This window comes from Zootoca vivipara, chromosome 1 (genome assembly GCF_963506605.1).
Source record: "Zootoca vivipara chromosome 1, rZooViv1.1, whole genome shotgun sequence".
Lineage (NCBI taxonomy): Eukaryota > Metazoa > Chordata > Lepidosauria > Squamata > Lacertidae > Zootoca > Zootoca vivipara.
In genome coordinates, this window is record NC_083276.1 from 89,383,847 (window position 1) to 89,408,658 (window position 24,812).

Consider the following 24,812-nt stretch of genomic DNA (forward strand, 5'->3'; position numbering starts at 1 on the left):
GGGTGATTGTAGCCAGCCCATCACTGTTTGGGGCGACAATCAACCATCTTTGAGACTGGCGGAGTCTGGACAGTTCAAGGCCAGAACCAAACACTTAGACATCCGCTTCCGAAACGTATGTCAGAGCATACAGGTAGGCTTGGTGAAATTGAGGTATTGTCCAAGCCAAGAGAACCTAGCAGATGGGTTCACAAAACCCTTGAGTTTCCAACGGCATGGGGAATTCTGTGAAGGGTTGGTTTTGGGGTAAGTTTGGATACCCGCTATCCCCAGTGTTCAGGTGAGAGGGGGTGTGATGAGTAACAAGTAACTAAAGAGTTAACTGTGTACTGTAGCACCTGACCACTGAGGAAGATCATGTTACAGAATGTACCAGAAGTGTTTCTGTATGTTGCAGTTGGTTTCGTTTCTGCCTGGGAGACGGTCGCAAGATGTCTGCGCTCTCACCAGGTTGTTTGTTATTTTCTCTCTAGAATAAACTTAAGTAGTTATTAGAACACTTTGGACTCTGTGTGTTCTTAAGAGGCTTTTTATCCAACGGCTATACAAGCTTTCGCTGTGTGAGAAGAAGAACTCTGCTGTGTGTGTGTTTTACTGCCAGCCCGGTTCTACGGAAGCAGAGAAGCGGAGAGGAAGCGCGCCGGGCGATAATCAGAGGCTCCTAATTGAGTCATAAACAACTCAACGGAGCCCTATACCCGTCACATATAAAACCCAATAACTAGAAATCATAAATCCAGATGAATGATGCAATCCTAACCCTGGTTTCAACTAGCCAACAAGGAGAACATGAGCACAACTGGCTTGTCCATCTTGTGACCGCCAGCAACTGATAATGGTTCTGGAGATACTACATAGTCATCATAACTAGAAGCCACTAATGAGCTGGCCTCTGTGATACCGTAGATCTAGTAGTATTAATGCTTTAAGGGGAGGGGAGGTGCTGAGGCTGAGAATTCCTGGCCTAGTTAGGCCACCTAATGATAATGTGGCAGAAACAGTATTTAAACCAGGTGGTGCCGTGGGTAAAACCACAGAGCCTAGGGCTTGCCGATCAGAAGGTCGGCGGTTCGAATCCCTGTGAGCTCCCATTTCAGTTGCTTTCAGCCAGGACCAGAATTAGGTTTGATGAGGCCCTAAGGTAATGGGGCCCCTTAGTCCAGCTGTTCTTTGTCAACAACAAATTGTCACCGTTTCTTGTGTTGAATATATGCTATATGATAATTTATGGACATAATAGGCCATTTGCATGTTACAAAATATGTACACCATAGGAGCCTACACAACAAAAAACACTGTTGCTGTATGTAGGTTTTATTTGTTTTTTTTATCTTATATTTTGGAAATGTACATCCAGGTGTTTTTTTCCTTCATTTTTTTTAGGAGCCACAAGAGAGTGGGGCTCTAAGCTATAGCTTGTTTAGCTAATATGTAAATCGGGCACTGCAGTATCTCTGGATGTCTTGCTTTTTAGTGCTACTATGTCCCCCCCCCCCCACTCTCAGAGGCAGAATACTTCTGAGTACCAGGCATACCGTAGCTGTCAAGTTTTCCCTTTTCTCGCGAGGAAGCCTATTCAGCATAAGGGAATTTCCCTTAAAAAAGGGATAACTTGACAGCTATGGTACCAGGTGGTGGGCCCTGCCAAGTGTGGCATGGGATGCTGCGCTCAGATCGTGGGCTTCCCAGCGGCATCTGGCCGGCCAGGTGTGAGAACAGGATGCTGCACTGACTAGGTGGGCCATCGGCCCGACCCGGCACGGCTCTTCTGGAGTCCCAACGCGCAATGCTAGCTCGCAACAACGATGCACTAAAGGCAAGAAGCGTAAGTGGACGGAATGGATATTTTCCTCCCATTAAGGAGAAAAAAAAGATGGAGCGAAGGGTGACCAGGTCACCAGGATCAAATACCAGCGCGTACACAGCAGGGATCTGGAATGCGCCGAGTTGGGAGCGGCGCGTGTCGTTCTTTGGCACCGATGATGGCTAGGGAAGCGCTAGCTTGGCTTTATTTAAGGAATAAAACCGCCGCCCCTCCGTTCTCAATCGTTGCTGGACGATCCCTCCAGCAAGCCCACGTGCAAACGGCCAGGGATCCCAAACGACCGAAGGAGCAGCGAGTCTACTGGCCCTTTAAGGTGCCGCCGCCCAAACCTTGTAAGTCCACCTTAAAAGCCACTTCATGCAGGGAACTTGGGCAGGACCGGACCATTTTCCTGAAGGAGGTGGGTCCGCTCTCGCTGACCCCGATGCCAGAAAGACTGCCCCCGTCTCTTTCAGTCTTAAACAAACCCGTCCAGAAAAATAAAGCCTGCCAATCGGTTTCTTCCCTCCCCGCCGCCTCCCCGCGCGCATTTCGGCCGATTCTATTTATAATCGTCCCGGTCGGCCTTTAAAGAACCCCACAGAGAGGTCGCTGTAGCTTTAAGTGGGGAAGAGCTGGGCTGATTGGACGCGAACGGGGAGGGGGCAGGAGAAGGCGTGACTGACGGGGAGGGGGCGGTTTCATGACCATCTTTTCCTCGGAGTGCTTTTCCAAAGGGATGGATTTACTTTGAAGAGAAAGAAGCGCCAACTGGAGCTAGAGAGCGGCTTGTCCTGGGACGGGCGAGGCTTGGATGCTGGCGGTGAGTGACCTCTGTGCTGAATCAAGCGCAATCTTTTTTGTTTTGTTTTCGCCCACCGAGAGGCGATGCATGTGAACCTTGAGCAGAGTTCTGCTATCAAAGCTTGTGATTGTCAAACCCTGTAAGTTGCAGATCTCTCCTTTCCAGAAATGTAGATCTCTCTTCGTATTAACTAGCCTGGCCAGAGTTATAGTTCCACCCCTTGAAAGAGTTGGAAGAGGGGTCGCAGTGTGCCAGTGAAGAACTTTGCCTGTGTAGTTCGCAAACTATTTTCTGCTCTTTAAATGACTAAATATAGTTCTGTTCGGATGACCTAATTTGTTGGGCGATATAGGGAGAAACCTCTTTTTTTTAACTGTTTAGCAGTACAGTTGTTCGTGAGAAATAATAATTTAGGCAGCATACTTAGGAATGTTCCCCCCCCCGGTCGGTTCTGTGTTTACTCAGAAGCAAGTCCAATTGTACTAAGTGCGGTTTGCTTCCAAGTTAAATTTATACAGACAGAACTGCAGCCTCAGTTTATTTCAGTATATGTCACATGTCTGACATTTATGCTTGGATTCTTCTCTGGCTGCTTTTGGAGATTCCTTTCAAGAATATACTTTTTTTGAAAGGAAAAATGCATACTGTACATTTCTCCTTTCTTACAGATCAGTGGCTCAAAAACGAAAGTATCAGAACGGAAGCTATTGGCCTGAAAGGTACATAATAAAGAGCTGGAAACAAAAACAAAAAGCTGCTTCACAGCAGGGGGAGATGAATAAAATGAATGAATAGCAAGCTTATACCACAGGAGCATGCCACAGAAATAAGTCTCACTTTGTTCAATGGGACCTGCTCCCAAGTAAGTGGTTCTAGGGTTGCAGCCTTAATGATTTATTTATTTTTAACACAAAGTACAACTACCGGTAGCATATATAGAATCTTATGTCCTGACTGAAAATCTGGTCTCTAGCTAGGTATGAAACAGATTTCATGAGGAAAAACCCAGTCAGTAGTTAAGCCAATTCATACAAGCAACGTAGGGCTGATATACCAGATTGATACTGTTTTGTGTTGCATAGTGTTGGGTTTGTCCAGAATCTGGCACTGTGGACTTGGCTAAGTGAAAATATGAATAGTTGGAAAGTGGATTACCCCATCTTTGCCCAATTTCTTGTAGGAGTTTACAGCAGAAGCCTCTGTTCTTCTGCTCTTAAAGCAAGCCCCTGTCAGTCTTATTTTCAGGAAAGTATGCACAGGACTGAGAAAGTAACTGATACTGGTCATTATTAAGAGTTCAGAGGGTGTATCTGTGCTTGACAATGTCAAAACAGGAAAAGACTAGTTTTTCAGTGCATGAAATGGAATGGACTCTCATCCTCGGAAGCTTTTGTTACAGTAAACTTTTCAGCCTTTTTAAGGAGCTACTTCTTTTGTGTCACGCACAAAGTAATAGACTAATATGGTTATCCCTCTGAGGGTCGAAATGTGAAATGGATGAGGTAAAATAACCTTGTGATGAACTGCTTCTCTCAAAAAGTTGCATGTGACTTGACTCTTTGGCATGTAGCCATGTGACATTATTGCCACACATCCAGCTTGCAACATTTAGGGCTTCTTTACACGTGATTTTCCTGCACAAATATGACTTGTACGTTGGGGGGCGGCGGGGGGAATTAGCACAATGTGTTATGCCTATTCTATGCATTTGCGTCTCCTGCAGTGGCGTGCATGGAAACTGTCGCCCCTTTGTCACAACAACACTTCAGCCACAACTTGAGTCTGTAAGAGGGGAAACATACGCCACATCACGGGCATAGCCAGGATTTATGGAGGGGGGCAGAACCAAGTTATCTGCGACACAATTTTTTATTTATTTACATGTTAGGCGGGCAGCTGCCCTCCCTGCACCCCCTTGGCTATGCCCATGCTCCACATGCCATGTTTCTGCACGGATTGTTGCCAGCGCTTTTTGTCACAGGACTAAAAGGCACTTTTGAAACTCCTATTTGTGCCTTGCATGAATGTCTCTGCATGGTGGAATGTAGAAGATACATGGAATGTTTGCAAGCATGTTTCCTTTTGTGCAGACAGGGGAGGAGGGCTGGTGAAAACCCTAGAGAGGAGATGGATGGGAGGAGTTACAATCACCTCATCCAATTTGCAGACCGTTCTTGGACCAGTCACTATCCCAAGTTCGGCAGTAGCCACTGGTACCCTCCAGATGTGAGCTCCACTCCCATCAGCCAGCATGGCCAATACAGTAGTCGGGAATGATAGAAGTTGTCGTCGGCAACATCTGGAGGGCACCATGTTGCTTACCCTTGTTTTAGATTAATCTTTCTCACGCGGCTATTGTAAGGTGAAGTAATAGATTTGGAAGAATGGCATAGTATAAGTAACTGAACTTTTAAACCAAGGCTTATTCATAATTTTAAATGCATTGCCTGTTTGTGGCTGGGGTTGGTTGTGTTATGTTTTGTTTTTGTGTGTGGGTTTTGTTTTGTTTTTTGTCTAAAAGTCTACATCACTTTCACAAGAAAGTAAAAGTATTATTTTGTGGTAGGGAGAGATTTCTCTGCAGTGATGTGGAATGCCCTCAACTAAGTGGAGCAACTTGAGCCAACACTGATTTAGTCCAAGGTTTTAAGACATACTATTTGCTTGCTCTGAGCATTCAGTCCGGATTGTTTAACCTGCTCTGCGATAAGTCTTGGTGAAGAGTCGATTGATACAACTAAAATAGATGGTTCGTTTTCCCCAAAGACAAAAGTAGTACTGTATAAAGGAATCCTTTGTGAATGCAGTGTATGACAATCAATTCAAGAGTGCTGTAGTGGATAGGGTGCTTGATAGGGTTCAACTGCTGATTCAGCCACTAAATACAGTACCGTATTTCATTAACCTGGTGTCCTCCCAATATTTTGGACTACAACTCCCATCGTCCTTAACCATTGGCAATGCTTCCTGGGACTGATGGGAGTTGTAGTCCAAAATATCTGGTGGCCGCAAAAGGCTGCACTAAACTCCTTGGTCCATTTACTGTGTCCTAGCCTAACCAACTCACTGGGTTACTGGGAGGACGAACTGGGACAACCTTCCATGGGCTCCATGGATCTCCCTAAAGGTTAAATAGGACCGTATGCCTCACATGAGTCTTTCTGTTCTAAGCTTCCTGTGTTCCTATTACCCCCCCCCCCACACACACCTTTATCATTGGAACATTCTTGCATGGTAGGTTATTCTTAAGCAAGACCTCCTAGTGAGCTTCATGACTTATATGGCTATTGGCTTTCTTGTTTTCACGGGCATTTATGCCTTCGTAGTATTGTATGATGTGTGCTTATGGTTTCCTTTTTGGCAGCTTGTATTCTGCACGTTGCCACCTTTTATTGTTCATTGTGCTATGCCAAAAGCTGTAATCAGGTTTGTAATCTTCTAAGATCTTTTGCACAGTTGGACAAAATGTTTCAGATTTAGATATGAGCCCACTTGCCAAATGAGGTCTCCTGATCTGCTGCCACAGGGGTGGGGACCCTGTGAACCTCCAGATCTTGTTGAATGCTTACAAACTGTGGGTCTTCTTCCCTGAAGTTAGGAAAACTCTTTGCTCTAAATATTTCCATCCTGCCTTTCTGTGAATTCTTCCCTGACCATTAGGTCCAGTCGTGACCGACTCAGGGGTTGCGCGCTCATCTCGCATTATTGGCCAAGGGAGCCGGCGTACAGCTTCCAGGTCATGTGGCCAGCATTTCAAAGCCGCTTCTGGCAAACCAGAGCAGCACATGGAAACGCCGTTTACCTTCCCGCTGTAGCGGTTCCTATTTATCTACTTGCATTTTGCGTGCTTTCGAACTGCTAGGTTGGCAGGAGCTGGGACCAAGCAATGGGAGCTCACCCCGTCACAGGGATTCGAACTGCCAACCTTCTGATCAGCAAGCCCTAGGCTCAGTGGTTTAACCACAGCGCCACCTGGGTCCCCATCTGTTTAGAGGTGGTGAAATACCCACCTCATCCATTTAGCTCTGGATTTTTATTTTATTTTTTAAAACTGTTTTCTGTAGTTCTTCAAGAAATTCTGTACTTACCGGTATGTTGTTGTGTTTTTAGCTTTAATTGGGTTGGTTTTGTTTTTTTTAAGACATTCACTATAAACAACTCTGAATTGCTGTGAAAGTGGTACAGAAGTATTTCCCTATTAGGAATCAGTCCCTTGATGATAATAATAATAATAATAATAATAAATGCATGTGTAGTGTTAGGGGGACTCTGTCAGCATCAAAAAGAAGCATTTATACCCTAGATATATTCAATACAACATGAAAGGTCCTGACCCTGAAACTGAATCTTCCCATAACATTTGCTGGAAATCGATGGACATTTTAAATGGCTGCAAAAATCCATTTGTGTGGGGCTGGGTTCTAGGATGGATGCAATTAAGAGAAATTAGCAAGGGAAAAGTTAATTGGCAAAGAAGTCCAATTTGCCCACAGCAGTGAAATACTTCAGGCTGCCAGAACTCTCAGTATGGAATAAGGTGTGCTCTACAACTGCAGCTTCTGCTTGGGACTAATGAGTCAGGTTAGAATAGTTACCATGGGTACATGCACAAAAAGTTGCCGCCCCCTATTATAGGGGCTCATATCCATCAGCCCGGAGGTGCCAGGCCATTGTAATGGAGTGGATGAGGACCTATAAACTGAAGCTGAATCTCAACAAGATGGAGATGCTGTGGGTAGGTGCTTCTCTGGTCTGGGAATTTAGGTAGCCCTGCTCTGAACATGGTTACACCCACCCACACCATATGTAGTTCAGGAGCACTTTAGATCCTGCTTTGACCCTGGGGGGCCCAGTGGTTTGCCAGCTATGGCCATTCTTGGACAGAGCCTGGCTATAGTAATCCACACTCTGATAATCTCTTGGTTAGATTACTGCAATGCATTGTACATGGGGCTCCCCTTGAAAATGATTCAGCAGCTGCTGCAGGTATGTTAGAATAGGAATGATGCCTCCATCTTCCTGTCAGATTCATGCCTCTTTTTTCCTGCCTGCTGACCTACGGAGAAAGAACATCTCATCAGAATTTGGCCCCCAGAACACTCTGCCTGCAGAAGGGGTGGCCTGCCAGCTATTCTTTAATTTTGGCTAATACAAACAGGAGCTTGTGAAATATATACTTTGTGGGTGTTCTAAATACTGAAGGTAGAATTCAGCTTCATGCTGTTCCAATCATTCTGCCTGCACAAGTATTCCAGCTTGCCAGACAGAACAATGCTCCCTCCCCGCCCCCGCCCCCATGTGCTGTTCTGGGCTTCTCCCAACCGCTGCCCCCAGGGCCAATTGCAGGGGGGAGGAAAGCCCCATGATGCAAGTGTTGGTCCTTGCACAGGGCTTCTGCTGATGGGGCTGGTTAGGTGAATCTTGCCCTCAAATTCTTTAGATATTCCTAATTTGACTGTCTCCTAGATTTGGGTATTTTATTTTTCAATTCTGCTAAAGCACACGAGAGTTGTCGGTTTTGCTATGTCTAGACAAAGAGGGTTGTGTCTTCAGCTTTGGCAGCATGGTGTGACTTTTGCTGGTGGAGCTGCATTTATTATAACCGTAAAAATGGAGAGGAACAGAAGGAAGTGCACTCCTTCAGATCTGGGTTCCGACCCACTGACTCATACTCTTAACAGCAAGGTCAGAGTTTATCATGCAGCCTGTAGAAAGAAGATGGGAGTCTTGTATTACTAGGTTCACAAAGCAACCCTATGTGTGCTTAGCTGGAACAAAGTTAAAGCCCCCTACCCCAGTGCCATGCATCCCAATCTGCTCTGTGTGCAGGCTATAAACGATGCAAAGGTAAGCTACATGTAGTTTGAGCTTAAGTAATATTGACTCTGACTGAACTTCCGTGTACTGTAATCTGTTGTAGAGTGAGATCTTGTCATTCTTATCATATCAAGAATAGCTTTGGTGACTACACACACGCACACGCACACGACTGTATTTGTCCAGGAAGGATGTGAAACCCAATTTCTGTTTACTAGCAGACTTACTCACAGTTTTACAGAGGAAGTGAACATTGCATAAAATAAAATGCCTTTCCCCTTTTTTTCCTTATGAGAGAGAGAGATTCTTAAACTGGGTGGAACATCCCAGAAAAGTAAAAGGGGATGGATGAACAACTGATCCGCAATCTGAAACAGCAAAGGGGATTTGCTTTTTGCTTTTTCTGCCTTTATCGGACTGAGAAATGTTAACAGTGTGAGGGTGGAGCTGCCAAAGAGACACCAGAGAGACATTTTTAAAAAAATCAAACCTGATGGGTTCCGTCTGCCCAAGCAGCTGGACGCCAGCCCCAGCCATACGCAGGCTTGTGCTTTTAATTGGTAGCAGTGCATCGTGATGTAAGTGGAGAGCATGGAGATGATGAATCACGCTCGTAACTGGCACAGTGCCTCGTGTGTGCTTCCTAGCAGAAGATGCAGCAACAGGAGGCTAGGACGGTATGGAGCAAGAACTGCTCTGAGTGTGCCTCAGAAACTTTGTGCTATTCCGTGTGGAACAAATAAGTCATTCTTGGGTGTGTTGATGGCTGAATGGGGGGCGGGGAATGAGACGCTCAGCTATGTGATCACCCCCTACCTGAGTCCTTGCAAATACAATTGAGGCAGGCAAGCATGTATGTATGTATGAGCATAATTGTTTTCCATCTATATATGTAATGCAAGAAGAAGAATACCGTTAAAAGCAACCACCACACACCATATATCAAAGGGGGCATCAATTAATAATACGATCAACCCATTATTCTGAGTGCCCTGGTATTGTAGTTAAAATATGGAATTCCCTTCCACAGGAGGCAGTGATGACCTCCAGCTTGGATAGTTTTATAAAAGAAGGTGAGACGAAATCGTGGAGGATAAGTCTATCAATGGCTGCTAGCCATTCTGGAGACTGTGGTTCTGCCTCCGCGGCTGGAGGTGAAATCCTTCTGAACACCAGTTGCTGGAAACCATGCTCCTGTTCTCAGGTGCTGCTTGCTGTTTTCTATTTGGGGGCATCTGTGAAAACAGGAAGGGGCACGATGATGGACCAGCAGACTCTTGTGTTCTTATCATTCCATCTGTGTATATCCTTACTCAGATTTTAATTCGAGACTACTGCATCTTAAAATACCATACCATATCACCAAATACAATAAAGCCCTTCTCCTTATTTATGATTGATTCATTTTTCAAAATTCAAATTCTGTCTGTACTTGAGGAGATCCCTGCTGGATCAGACCCAAATCCCAACCTGGTCCAGCACCATCCTGTTTGTCTTTCACATATATAAAGCAACTTCTTAGACTGTAGAGTCTTCCTCTGAGTTGGTCATAGGCTGGATGGACCATAGGTATATTGCAGAGCTAGAAGAAACCCAAGATGTGACCTGGCCGACTCTCCATCCCAAGGCAGGAGACTCCACATACCAGCCAGACACATACCTCCCACAGTCCAGTATAACAAATCCAGCTTTCCAACATTTCAGACACAGATATTTCCCATCCCTGTTATCTGAGATCCCTGCAGCAACACTGATAGTAATATGTCATGCCAGCAAAGTGCAGGATCAGCTCCACAATGGTGTTCATTGGGGCTTACACAGGTTTGCAGACTGAAGGCACTTGAGAAGGGTAAATGATTTCTGCTCTTCCAAAGCTGTGTAAAAATGGCTAGCTGCCTTAGCGTGAATGCCCTTTCAGTTACTTAAACAGTCATTTGTGACATTTCGGTGTGACACAACTCTGTGGAAATCTAAATGTGAAAAAAGGAAAAGAAAAAAAGAGCAGCTGAGTTTTCCTTGGGCACAGTTTTGGAATCCATTGTATTTGTGCTTGATTTCTGAAGATTGGTATGAGCTCTGGAAATAATAAGGGTGGAAGGGTAGAGAAAGTGTTTTTCTAGTCTGTGCCATAATAACACATGTGTGTGTGTGTGTGTGTCAAATCTGATAAGGAATTCACTTTCAAGGCTACAAGGGGATCATATTATCCACAAGCTTGAAAAGTAACTTTAAAGGTTAAGGAAACACCACTAGGAACTATTGCTTTAAAGATCAAAGAGGCCGGACTCCTGTGAAATGCTGAGAAAGTAATGAACATGAGGGACTGAGTCTCAATTTGAAACAGAACTTGTGCAAAAGCAGGAGATAAGAGAGCGGGCAAAAGCGGGGTGGGTTTTGGGATGGCATTTGTTGTGGCAGTTTAGACTTGCTGTGGAAATCTGGCAGGAAATGGGAGAGGAAAAGATCAGTCACACAAAACATGTACTGCCTCTTCCTTCCGGAGTATATGCTACTGACTCTTGTAGAAAGACCTTCTTATCCAGGACCAAATTTCAAGGACACAAAAGTTGTTGAGCTTTTTTAGGGCAATCACTGCCAGAGCCTGGGTTGCCAGAGCCTGAACACACACACACACACACAAAATGGAAAACCCAAAGTCCAGGGCATTTGCTTTAAAATGTAATATTTCCCCCAAATGGGCATGTAGGACCCCCAAAAGAGGACATGTCCAGGAATTCCCAGACGTATGGCAACCCATGCCTGTTTTGTGGAAGGCAGCAATAACAGCTGAGGCCTTCTAAGCATAGCTGCCAAGTCCCGGTTAGAAAAATATGGGATCAGCAGTGCCGGCACCAGAAGTCGCTTCTACGCATGTCCAGACATGCGTAGAATCGACTTCCGGTGCTGGCGCTGTCCAATTTCTGGTGCCCAGACATGGCGCTGTCCGATTTCTGGCGCTGTCTGATTTCCGCCGCTGCCTGATTTCCGGTGCCCAACTTCTGGTGCCGCAGCTGTCTGATTTCCGGTGCCCAGACGTGGGCAGAGCAGCACTGAAAGAAATCCAGGGAAATTACGGGATATTTCGCCATTCGGGATGACAGCGGGAAATGGCTTTAAAAATGGGGGTTTCCCGGGGAAAACAGGAGAGTTGGCAGCTATGCTAAGCTGGCTGCAATGCGTTCCTAAATACGACTGTCAGGGTTCCTACTTCTGATATTCCCAGCAGCTACTGGCCATGATAGTTATATTTTACCTGCACTGTCAGAGGCATTATGTCTCTGAACACCAGTTGCTGGGAATCTCAGGTGGGCAGGGTGCTGTTGTGCAGATTGCAGGCTTCTCATAGACATCTCATCAGCCACTGTAAGAACAGGATGCTGGACTTGATGGGCCATTGGCCTCTTCCAGCAAACTCTGTTTTTCCCTATTTAGCTCCTTGGAATCATTGAGTTGGAAGGGACCTCAGTGATCATCTAGTCCAAATCCACCCCTCTCACAATGCAGGATCTGCATTGCAGGATGGAATCAGAGCTCCCCTAGCCTTTGTCTGCCTTTGGTTTCGTAGTCCCATAACATGGAGCCTACCACTCACTGAGCAGTCTGTCCCACTCTCCAACAGTTTTTACCATTAGATAATTTCTCCTAATGTTTTGATGAAGTCTGTTTACCTGGTATTATTATTATTATTATTATTATTATTATTATTATTATTATTATTTTATTTATATACCGCCCTACACCCGGAGGTCTCAGGGCAGTTCACAGAAAAGATCAACATAAAAACCACAATATATATAAACAAAATAAAAACAGCAACCCAATAACACCCCCTCCCAAAAAAGCACATTTTAAAAAGGAATAGGATGTCAATCGGATCAACCAAAGGCCTAGTTAAAAAGGAATGTTTTTGCCTGGTGCCTAAAGGTGTATAATGAAGGCGCCAGGTGAACTTCCCTGGGGAGAGCATTCCACAGACGTAGAGCCACTGCAGAGAAGGCCCGTACTTGTGTTGCCACCCTCCAGACCTCTCAAGGAGGAGGGCCTCAGAAGATGATCTCAGGGTCCAAGTAGGTTCATATGGAAAGAGGCAGTCCTTGAGCCATTTAAGATTTCATAGGTCAAAAGCAGCACTTGAATTGGGCCCAGAAACTAATTGGTAGCCAGTCCACTCTTGCTCTCTATAACATCTTAAGTCTGTTCCATCTTCTCCGTTACAGCAGATCAGATATTTGAAGACTTTTGTCACATCTTCCGGCTAAGCACACCCAACTCTTTCAACCATTTGTCATTCAGCTGTTTCCAGAACACTGCCCTAATCTTCCTCTGGACATGCTCCCGTGTCCGTAAGGATGTGGCTCCCAGATTTGAGCAAGGTGCTCCGTATGCAGCAACACACAGCATGAATCTGCAGCCTCCTTTCCTTTTCCTGCCTTGGGAAGCCCAGAGAGTTCAGCTGCAGCTGAACTGTTCAACATTTCCTGAGAGGTCTGTTTTTAAAAATAAATTTTAAAAAATCCTAATAGTTGCGGTGTAACTCAATACAACATTGTAATACAATTTCTCCCTGCCCTCCCCATCAAACTGTGGCAGGATGGGGGTGGGATTTGCTGCAAATTCTTCACAGATGGCATACTTATGTGGGAGTCTGCATTTCAAATATGTTCATGTTCCAGGCTGTTTTTAAAAAAAGAAATTGAAAAAAGTGGAGATTTTTTTCTCTGTGGAAAATAGATCTTACTTTAAAATGCCTCTTCTCTTCCCCCACCCCACCCCCATTCCAATTAAAACAACCATCCTCTTTCATTTCTTGCAATACTTAGCTCTAATCTATACTATAGCTATTCCGAAAGGCTCTGTTATAATGTCACTGCTAGATTCAGCTCAGAAATGGTACCTGGCGAAAGGCCAGTTCAAAAACATTTTCATGCTTCTTTAAAGAGGTCCAAGTGCACCCATGGATGCTACAATGGGGAGGGGTGTTGAAGGTGCTGCTACCGGTAAGTTAGTCACTAGATGGACTCAGGAGTTTCTTCCTGCTGTTATTGTTTAGGAGACACAATAACATTTTGGTCTGTCTTCCCAAGTGGAGCATCTTCTAAGCTTTATATGCCAGGAGGAAGGAACTTTGACTTGGTGTGTTCCCCAAGCATTGTCTCCTCCCAGTAATGAAAATGCATTATTATTATTCATTAAATTTGTGTACTGCCCTTCATCCACAGATCTCAGGGCGGTTCACAACATAAAATTGCAATATAAAACCCACAAAAAAGCAACAACAAACCAATAATCCCCCTCCCCTACAACATATTTAAGAGGGCATTGGATGCCAGTCATCCGTCTGGTTGAAGAGGAACATTTTTTCCTGGGGCCTAAAGATCTATAATCTATAGCTCAACCTCCCTGAGGAGAGCATTCCACAACTGGAGAGCCACTGCCACCCTCTGGACTTCACATGGAGGAGGCACACAAAGAAGGGCCTCCGAGGATGATCTCTGGGTCTGAGTAGGTTCATATGGGAAGAGGTGGTCCTGGAGGTATTGCGGTCCTGAGCCATTTAAGGATTTATAGGTCAAAACCAGCACTTTGAATTGGGCATGGAAACTAATTGGCAGCCACTGCAGTCGGGCCAGGATTGATGTAATATGCTCAAACTGTCTTGACCCGGTGAGCATCCTGGCTGCCGAATTCTGCACTAGTTGAAGTTTCTGGACCATCTTCAGAAGCAGCCCTACATATAACACATTTCAGTAATCTAACATGGCATATTAGAACAGCCCTACTGGATCCTTCTCACAGTGGCCAGCCTGTTGTCTTCCCAAACTCATCTTTCCAAACTCAGCGCTTTCTTTTTGTTGATGTTCCTCATGAGTGTGTGTTTGCTGCCTGTGGTAGCCATTTAGTTCTAGCATTCAAGGGACTTTTATCAAGCTAGGAGTACCAGCACCTTCTTCTTTTTTTACCAACCCCCAAATCATGCCCTTCACCAGAACTTCCCAGAGTAGGCTACAGAGTAAGAAAACAATGCAGTAGAACACAACTCATAAACAGTCAAGAGCAATTGCTGGAAAGAAAGAGAGTGCTATTGCTCTCATTTCTCATCTGTGGTCTTCCCAGAGACATCTGGGCTGCATAGACCTTTCCATCTGATTCCCCCCCAGGGAACCCCTTATGTGCTATTGGTCGCACAACTCTTCTGTGAAATGTGTACTCTGTTCACTCTTGAGAGACTGTTCCATGAATGTCTATATAGTATATAATTTTAGGTGCTGTTGTCTATTGTCAATAAGCCAAGCTTATTAATGGGCAGCATATTGCGTAGAAGGCAGCATGGCAGACCCTAGACATTGGCCGTTTCCCAAGCTACCTGAAAGAATGGTGCAAATAGGCAACAAAGCAGCAGTAATCCTGTTCAAATTTATATTCTCCACAGGAAAAAAAATAGGACGTGGGCTGGTGGAGAAGCAATTTACATTAATCATCATCCTAGAATTATTCTACTGAAGGGTCTTTACAGCTTATGCTATTCTGGCTGTGAATTTAACTTGGCACTGTGTTGTCCGAAGTATAAACTAAGGCTGCAGAAAGGTGCCACAAGAATACCAAGTGAGGAGTATTTTATTACACTCTTATTTTCCCTGAGAGCCCCCCCCCCCACATTCCCTCTCCCCAAATCATGCTCTGTCTTGTGTTGTAAAAAGAGGGAGGCAACTCTTTGATGAAGGACGATATGGTTTCTTACTTTTTTCCCCCATCTAGCAAAACTGTTTTTAATTAAGCATTTGGGATTTGAATTATTAAATAACACAGAACAGTTTCTGTCTGCTTTTGTTCCCTAGCTAATGCGACTGCCAGACCATTATTGACCTATTTTTTTAAGAGATTGGATAATGAAAGCAAAATGGGGATGTTTTACAAACATGTGGTAGAGCAACCCTATCCTATTCCATATTTTAAAATACTGTATGTGCCGGTTGTTTGGGTCAGACCTCCCCACTCCGTCTCAATTTCAGCAGGGATATAAATTGCACACTACTCAAGGGACAGGTTGCTAAAATCTTTTGCCATGATTATCAACAAGCTATTGTCCCAAATTTCTGAGGAATATTTAAACCCCTGTTTTCTTTAGGAATTCGCTAGGATGTTACTTTAGAACAGGGGTGTCAAACTCAAATTCATCGGGGGCCGCATCAGCAGTTTGGTCACCCTCAAAGGGCCGGTTGTATCTGTAGGACTATGTGTCCACTCTTTATTATCATAAATTATTGTCACTGCATTCAATTATTACTGTTTTTTGTAATAATGTAAGTAATAACTAGCTCTGAAAGCAGAAACATAGTCAGAATAATGGCAAGTAGATATTCAAATGTACAATTATTGTACAATTTATTGAAAAATGATTTTTGGTAACTGCACTGGGTGGTGGAGGCTCGCTAGGGTTTCATGCAGGACCTTTGCAGAGCTACTAGTATCTGGAGATGCTGGGGTCCTTCTGCATGCAGGACAGATGTTCTGCCAGTGAGCCACCACCCTTCACCAAAGGGACTGGCTGAGGTTGACTCACTGGAGCTGCTCTCCTGGTTCCAGGGTTAAAGGGCCAGAAGTATAAAGCAGCATCCTATGTTTCTGAGGAGAGGGAGAGGGAGGGGAGGGAGGAAGGGAGGGAGGAAGGAAGAAAAGAGGGAGTGGGAGGGAGGGAGGAAGGAAGGAAAGAGGGGAGAGAAAGAAGAGTAGGAAATAAGGAAGGGAATAAAGAAGGAAAGAAAAAGAAAGAGGGAGAGAAGAGGGAAAGGGAGAAAGAAGGAAGGAAGTAGAGGGAAAGAAAGAATAAGAATGAGGGAGAGGAAGAAAGATGGGAAGGACGGAAGGAAGGAAGGAAGGAAGGAAGGAAGGAAGGAAGGAAGGAAGGAAGGAAGGAAGGAAGATAGAAAGATAGAAAGATAGAAAGATAGAAAAGAGGGAGCAGGAGGGAGAGAGGAAGGAAAGAGGTGAGAGAAAGAAGAGTAGGAAAGAAGGAATAAAGAAGGAAAGAAAAAGAAAGAGGGAGAGAAGACAGAGATAAAGAAGGAAGGAAGGAGAGGGAAAGAAAGAATAAGAACGAGAGAGAGGAAGAAAGAAAGGGAAGGGGGGGGTCGCCGCCTTGATTCAGGGCCAGAAAAGAGCGCGAAGGGACCCCCCCAGCCCCAGCTGTTTGTCGGTGCTTTGTCGGCGCGGCGCTTCAGCAGCAAGGTCCCGCTGCTGGGTCCTGCTGGCTGGGGCGCTTGGCGGGCCACATGACGAGGTCTGGCGGGCTGGATTTGGCCCCCGGGCCTTGTGTTTGACACCCATGCTTTAGAACGTTCAGGTGTTCACTTCTTATGTGGGTTAAGATCCCCATGAGATATTACTATATCAATTTCACATGCTGTGTGTCTGTCTGTCTGTCTGTCTGTCTGTCTGTCTGTGTGTGTGTGTGTGTGTGTGTGTGTGTGTGTGTGTAATCAGACCCCATGCATTTTAACCACATCAACTTGTTTGGTGCGAATTTTATCATGGCAAAGCTTAATGTGGGAATAATGTCTTAAAATGGTTGAGATGGAGTTGAACGCTAGAACCTGTGTGATAGCTGCACCCTTCAGCATTGAATTTTTTGGGGCTTTCCTGCAGATCAAAAGCAAGCTAAATCTTCTATAGTGCATAGCTTTGAGAAAAATCACACGTTTGCCTCCGTTTTTCCAAGTTGTTCTATCAGCTCTTGTGGCTTTGCCAAACACTTACCACTCACAGAGTGGTCATGTTCATGGGTTCTCTTTGTTTTGTGTGTCATTTCCCTCATATTGATGAGTCCATATTTGTAAGATGTATACACAGTGCATACCGCTTCCTACGGGTAGTTCCTGTGTGCCAAATGTGTCTTTTACATGCCAGCAAAATAACAGCTTAACTTCCAATCCAATCCAATAAAGATGAAAGGAATTAAATGAACTAATAAGATTGAATTAAATAAAACTGAGCTGTTTTTAATTGGGTTACTACACTTAGAGCCAACCTTCCTCCAAGGAGCTTAGGGTGATATTTATACCATCATCATCATCCATGGTTCTTCCTCCAGCACCCATCCATTTAATCCAGGCATCCCCAAACTTCGGCCCTCCAGATGTTTTGGACTACAATTCCCTTCATCCCTGACCACTGGTCCTCTTAGCTAGGGATCGTGGGAGTTGTAGGCCAAAACATCTGGAGGGCCGCAGTTTGGGGATGCCTGATTTAATCCATACAACAACCTGTGAGGTAGAATAAACTTGGGATAGCATCTGGCCCAGTGTCACCTTGTGACAGAGTGGGGACTTCAACCCTGGTGTCCCAAGTCTCTTTGCTGTAATCGCTACACTACCCTGTCATTACACCTCTTGTAACTGTCATGTTACAAGAAGGGTTGAAAAGTAGATGCACAAGCAATTTCCCTTTTCACACTTTTGTCTTCAAAGTATATACATAAATGCTGCATCTTTTATCACAGAGAGATGCAGTTTCCCCCATAGTCACTAAAGGCCCATGTTGTGCTATGGAATGCCTTTTACCTTGGGTTTAAGTTAGGGATGGGCATAGATGTCAATTTCCATTTCTGCCAGTTTTTCCAATCTTAAGTTCAGTTCTCCACATTTCCAAATCAGTTTGTGGTTGTTAAAAATAGTGCAAATGAAAATTCATCAGCATTTTGTTGAGAATTCATTCATGACATACACATTTTTGTATGCAGATTTACCTAATATACACAATTTTACAAAACAATTTGCACTAATACAATTCATTTCTGTATATTCTTTCAACCAATATGTGTGTGTTTATGCATGCTCTACCCTCATATACACAGTTTTGTACACATTACTCAACTGGAGAACTGCAATGGAAACTTTGGAGAAGGGATGGCTGTTTCAGTTTGCTTATTGTGTTGGAAAGTTAAACTTTTTGAATTTCTCCTCCATCCCTAGTGCTTTGGATCCTCTTCTTTTCCTTCCCTTGTTTTACTATATAATTTTCACAATCAGCCTCCAGGGAATGGAGTCCTTCTACATATATATAATTGTGTTTTTTATTTCCATTGGTTAAAATAAATGTGTAGATAATGTTGTTCACTTGGTTTGACAGTTTGGAGGTACAAAAACTGCTGAATGTGACTAGTGGCTAAATGAAAACATGTTGTGGTAGGCCAAGAGCAATTCCTTTCTTAATCATCCCCCAAGGAGGTTTTGTATAATATCATGTGTTTGTTTTAAAGGAACTCTGTTTTAAAAGCAGTGCCACGCGCCTCTGTTTCCTTTTGTGCTTTTTTTTCAGCAGAGAGGATTTTCTACCCAGGAGCTTGTCAAGAAAAGGTCAACAGCGGGCCTTCTTGGGTTGGTGGTCAAGGTAAAATACATTACAGTGGTATCTCGGGTTAAGAACCTAATTCGTTCTGGAGGTCCTGAAACTGTTCTTAACCTGAGGTACCACTTTAGCTAATGGGGCCTCCTGCTGCCGCCACACCGCTGGAGCACGATTTCTGTTCTCATCCTGAAGCAAAGTTCTTAACCCGAGGTACTATTTCTGGGTTAGCGGAGTCTGTAACCTGAAGCGTCTGTAACCTGAGGTACCACTGTACACCGTCAACATCCATTAAGGCTGGGAGAAAATAAACCTCTGGAGGCAGCTCTTAGCTGTGTTCTTGAAGTTTAGAAGTCCGTTGAAGCACACAAAAAATGGAATATATGCAGTTTTAGAGTGGGAGGAGAAATGGATGTCCTTTATACGCCTTCATGTGTGTGCAATTCTTGACACAGTTCCACATGCTGGTCCTAAGGGAACCAAAGATTAAGGCCTTTTGATGTGAAATGTATTGTTTTGGTTGGCCCAAAACATTTGGCCACCTGAGGTGGATGAACACACCCATTCCAAGTTTAGAAGCTGACTGGACTAGGAGTTGAGTTTGTCTTCCACACTGGTAGGATCAGCAAGTAGCACACCTGAGGATAGTAGGCTGGTCCATCTGGACTCAGTACTGTCCACACTGACTGGCAAACAACTCCCCAGGGTTTCAGACAGGGGACATTCCCAGCCCAGATGTAGGGGACTGAACCTGGGATTTTCTGTGTGCAAGACAGGTGCTCTGGCTGTCATCCTGGCTTTCAAGGGGGTGACCTGGCTGTCATCCAGCTTTGGAGGGATTTAGGGCAGTCTGTGTGGCACGCAAAGAATCAACGTCTTGCTGCTGCCCCTCGTCTCTCTGCCGAATGGTGGCCCAGTCCTCTTTTAGCCCCAGAAGCTGCTGTTGCTTGTCTGCTCAGGAACACACACAAACACACACACACAGACACACACACACACACACACACACATTTTGCAGCCCCAGATCGACAGCAAAACAGAAAGCAAAGGTTTATTGAGCTCTTGTGGGTCACAAGTTGCAGAGGGCTGCTGCCTTTAGTACAGCAGTTTCTGCTTTCCCTTTAAATGATGGTTTTTAATATTTAATGTGACTCTCTTTAGGGCATGTAAGCGGCCTGAAGCCACTTTTCTTTTGTGAACCAACCCCTCTTGCCAATTGGCAGAGGCACCTTGTATTCATAACAATAACAACTTACGGTTACAAAGTGTATCCACTGGCAGTGTGCATGAACTTGTGATGCAAATAAGCTTTTCCTCTATACAGAATCTTCCATGCTCATCCTCAACATGCTGCTTTCAGCCTAGATTAAGTCTAGATCCTTTCTACCACTGTGGTGGCTGCGGCTACATGACACTTATTTGAAAACCCGCCACATACCATATTTTTCCATGAATAAGATTAGATATTTTTTTAACCAAAATAATACCGTAGGTTTAAAATTGGGGTTCATCTTATTCCTAGGTAGTGCTGAGGGATGTTTTCTTAATTTGGAGTCCCCCAAAATAGGGGGGGGTCTTATTCATGGGGGCGTCTTATACATGAAAAAATATGGTAATTAGGTTAGCCATGCTTTTTTGTCCCTACACATCCCCCAGGTGAATGAAGGAGGAAGATAATTGTGATCTTGAGGCAGGATTCAGCTCATGAGTCCCATCAGTGGAAGCCCTCCAAGGTGCGATTTCACCTTTCCTCCTCCATGCCCATCTGAAATTGGCTATCTGGGAGTCTGGAAAACTGCTAGAGTTGGGGATCTGGCGAGCTAACATGCTTGCCCAGACAGAACAATCAACAGCATGATGTTTAATTTCTCCCTTGGTATTTGCACCCACCCCCACAACATGGGTGTGGGGGTGCACCCCCCCCCCCCAATTGCTGGAAGTATATCCATCCCTTCAGACACAATGGATTGTAAGGTAGAATCAACCTACATTGATATTTTATTTCTGGATTGAAACTAATTTGTGAAAAAGCTCTTTATGGGGGACTTAAAGTAGGCCTATGCAGTAGGTCTAGATTGTATGTGTGCACAAAGCAGCAAAATCAAGATGGCAGTGTACATTGAATGTTGAATATAATTGTCACAGATGGGGTGTTGGCTACTCCCGAGTAAGCACTCCACACATCCTCAGGATTTTCATAGCTTTATTGTGCATGCTATATACAGCGGTGAGATGTCTCAAATCATGTCTGCTCTGCATGGGGCAGAAGCCCACAATGGCGTCTCGTGGGCTCTGACCCCCCTTTTAAGACTCCAAACGCCCCTCCTCCTTGCTCTATGGGTCCTCCGTGGTCCCAAACCAGGCTCCTGAGGTGCCGTTCCCTCTCCTCCCTCCTTTCCAGCCCCTGCTGAAGCTAGCTCCTCCCCTGCTTCCCTGCTACCAACCTGGAGCTGAGCCACCAGGACTCTGCAGAGCCCTGGACCCGTCTTAACCCTTCCTGTTCCTGATTTGAACTCCCAGACTTGCTGCTGCTCTCCCATCTGATGGAAGTAAGCAGAGTGGGCTGCTCTCTGCAAGCCCTCTCTCTTACAATAATGTTGTGTGTGTGCAGCCCTGTGCTCCAACACAGGGGCGGCTCGCCCATTGGCCCTAGTGGCGCAGGGCGCTGAGGGGCGCCCCAGCAAGTGGGGGAGCTGCGTGGCGGCCACCCTTTCCCTCCTCCTGGACGCCCGCCAGCCGCGCCGCTCGGGGGAGAGAGGTAAACGAGTGGAGCAGGGGCACTAGGACCCTGTTCTGCTCTGCAGTGCTGGGGTCATCCCTCACCCCGGCGCTGCGTTTCATTGATAGAGGTGACGCCACATGGCAGCAGCTCTACCAATGAAACGCAGCGTAGAGGCGATGGCGGGCCCGTCCCCGGTGGGTTTTTTTAAGAGAGGGGGGCGCCGAGGGATCCCTGCACCAGAGAGCCTGATGAGCTTAAGATGCTACTGCTCCAACAACCTAATGATAGAACAATAAGCAATCTGTAGTTCTGCTATCTGTGTTTACAGGTGCCTTTTGTTTTACGAAATGCAGCTGCTGAGATTGCAATTTCATAGGAAGATGGCAATGGTGGCGGTGAAACACGTTCACCCCCAGCCATTTTCCTGCCCTCAAATTGTCAGCTCCAGCTGCTTTTCCTCCACCTGCACCTTGGAGATGGAGAACTCTTGCCTTGCACCCGTGTGGCACTAAAGCATGTACCAACAAGCTTCCAACAGGATTTGTGACCCTATACTGGCCTTTTCTGCATAGTTCCAAAACTATATTGACAAGTCCATACAGGCCTTTCTGACAACTTGGCGATTTGCTGTTTTTGTTTGCTTGTAGTCGACTAAAACTTAATGGATTGAAACTTCCTCTGCAACAAGTGTGAGATGCCCTTGAGAGTCTGAGAACAGATGGAAGCAGGGAGTCTTGAGCTTAAATAAGAATTACTGCTCTCGAAGCTCTTTCTCAGCAACAGTGTATGTAAGTGATCGAGCCCGGAGCTGTTGCTAGGCTTTGAAACCTTCCAAGCAGAGTACAGAATTTCAGAGCTTTAGGTGTATGCGCATAAGGAGCTTGATTATGCCTGGTCCCAAAGTAGTGTCTAAATGTGCTCACCCACTATGTTAAAATCCATAATGCAGATCCCCTGCCAAACCACAAAGGGCTAATGAAAGTGTTAATAGAGGCACATTTGAGAGCCTGAGTTCAATTACCAGTCTAGCCCTGGGATCCTGGAGCCATTCCTGTAGAATGAAAGGGTAGCTTGGAGGAGGTGGGGGGGGGGTTACATTTCTGAATCACCTCCCCCACCCCTTCACATCAGAAACTTCCTGCATGCAGTAAAGCTAGCACACCAGGGAAAGGCCTGTACTCAGCAATAATAAATAAAATAAAATAAATTCAAAAATACATTTTCCCTTCGCAGGTACAGCTGGGGGGGGGGGCGGAGGATGAGTTCAGCAAAGTGAAATAATACGTTGTCTGTGCGTGGCACTGGTTGGCTGGTGTCTGTGACATCATTAAGAAATTTCCCCATCCTGGAAGAAGTTTGCATGAGGGAAGGGAAGTTGTGTTATTCGGTGAATACATGGAAAGTTAATTGAGAAGCCTTTGTGTGGCATTAAAATATATATGAAAGAATAGATGCCTGAATTATATGGGAGAAGCGCTTAGCCACTGCTCAGTTTGCTGCTTTGCATGCCTGTCATTTGGGTTGTGACACCAGCTCTTTTTAAAATATTGCAGCTTTACACCCTTATAACGTAAAGTCCAATAGTCCAATACTGCACGTATCGAGACTTCTTCTTTTTTGTGCAGCGTCTAAAAGAAATATCCCAAATAGTGACAGTTGTAACAGTGATCAAAGGCAATTAAGACGTTTCCCCTTGATTTCCTGGTGTTTTGAGGAAGTTTGATCTGGAACAGCCAAGGGTGGTGAATAGGAGGGATTAGTACAGTATTCATTTATTAGAAAGCTGTGATTTCCAAGAGGGAACTTGCCCATTTCCAGGGATTGTGCTAAAAGGAAGGGCAGGGGTATTTTGGAATTCCAAGCAATTTCCTCCTTGTGTGGATTAGCTTTCTTTCTGTTGCGTCTGCATAGGCAGGCATATGGACTTTTTGAGTATCTGATTTCTTCCTCCTGCCTAGTTAATTCAAATCCACTGTGTCGGTGATTACTACTGAAATGAGAATCTCTTCCTTTGCATTAAACACTTTCATTGAAGGCGGTATTTTTTATTGTTTAAAAAAGGAACAATAATAATTTTCTCCGGGAGCAAAATGGAGAATAATGTTTTTTTAAATAATAATAATAAAGGAAGAAAGAATAGGGCACAGTGCAGCCAAAGTTAAGCCCTTTTATGTGTCATTTATTTCTGCTGGGGGAGGTCTAAGTGCAAATTTCACCCTCTCATTGAGATGGAAGGAGATTTTTAAAAGCGCTTAATGAGAAAAGCAATGTGCTGCAATGGCCTGAGTTCTGGACATGCACCCAGGGAGCAGTGGGGCCCTTAGGAAAGGACTTTGGGGCTTAGGTCTAGGGCCATACTCAGCAGGTGGGCCCTGAAACAAAGCAGGGCTGGCTTTTGAAGGTTGCCATCTAAACGCGGTGGCAGTGTGGAGGGAAAGTTTAGGAGCCTACAGTTAATTACCCATTTATTCATATGTACATGCGACTGGAAGACTCCCTGGAAAAGACCCTGATGTTGGGAAAGATTGAGGGCACTAGGAGAAGGGGATGACAGAGGATGAGATGGTTGGACAGTGTTCTCGAAGCTACCAACATGAGTTTGACCGAACTGCGGGAGGCAGTGCAAGACAGGAGTGCCTGGCGTGCTCTGGTCCATGGGGTCACGAAGAGTCGGACATGACTAAACGACTAAACAACAGCAACATGCGACTGCACACATCACCGCTAACCCAGAAATGGCATGGAAAAGGGCAAAAAAGAGCATGAAAATGGCACCTAGCCACCCCACAAGCTTTTGCAAGTGCACTCCCAGGAGCATCTTCTGTCCTCACACTGCAGGTCTCCTGAGAAATCTAAAGACATCTTTTGTTTGGCTAATTAGCCAATAAGCAGGAGGGATGTGTGAAATTGCACTCTCCACTCAGCCCCTTTAGCTGCCTGTCTCCTTGGAAAGTTTGCAGCATGGTGACACTCTGATCCTGTCTACACAGTAATTTACGTTGACGTGGGTTTTATCGCCGAAGCTATAATTTTGTGTTTCCCGAAATAACTGTTAAATGTTCATCAAGGAGCAAAAGGCCTTTGGCTGTTCCTTTGTGCAATTGCAGGGCTGTGTTTCTTCTTAAACACACTCCACATAGATGCTCTTTCAGCAGAGATGGGAAGGGCATCAGGTGAGGAGCTCTGGTTCCCTTATGTGAGATTTTTTTGGAGGGGGGGGGCCGCAGAACAGCTGGCAACCGTAAAATGAGGTTAAGAATTGCCAGCATCGTATGAATCAGCCTTGAAGGGTCATTCACTCTTCACAGGAAAATGTACAGAAG

At 45.1% G+C, this 24,812-nt stretch overlaps 1 protein-coding gene across 5 annotated transcripts in view; it reads left to right on the forward strand.

Annotated features, from left to right (window-relative positions):
- Positions 1-2,528: 2,528 nt before the first annotated feature.
- The window catches only part of MRAS (muscle RAS oncogene homolog), a 44,235-nt gene continuing 21,951 nt past the window's right edge, over positions 2,529-24,812 (forward strand). For 2 of the 5 annotated variants that reach the window (XM_035128573.2, XM_060278632.1), the window contains exon 1: positions 2,529-2,627. The gene's annotated coding sequence lies outside the window, so the exon portion shown is untranslated. The other 3 variants (XM_060278630.1, XM_035128594.2, XM_035128584.2) reach the window with 3 other exon arrangements.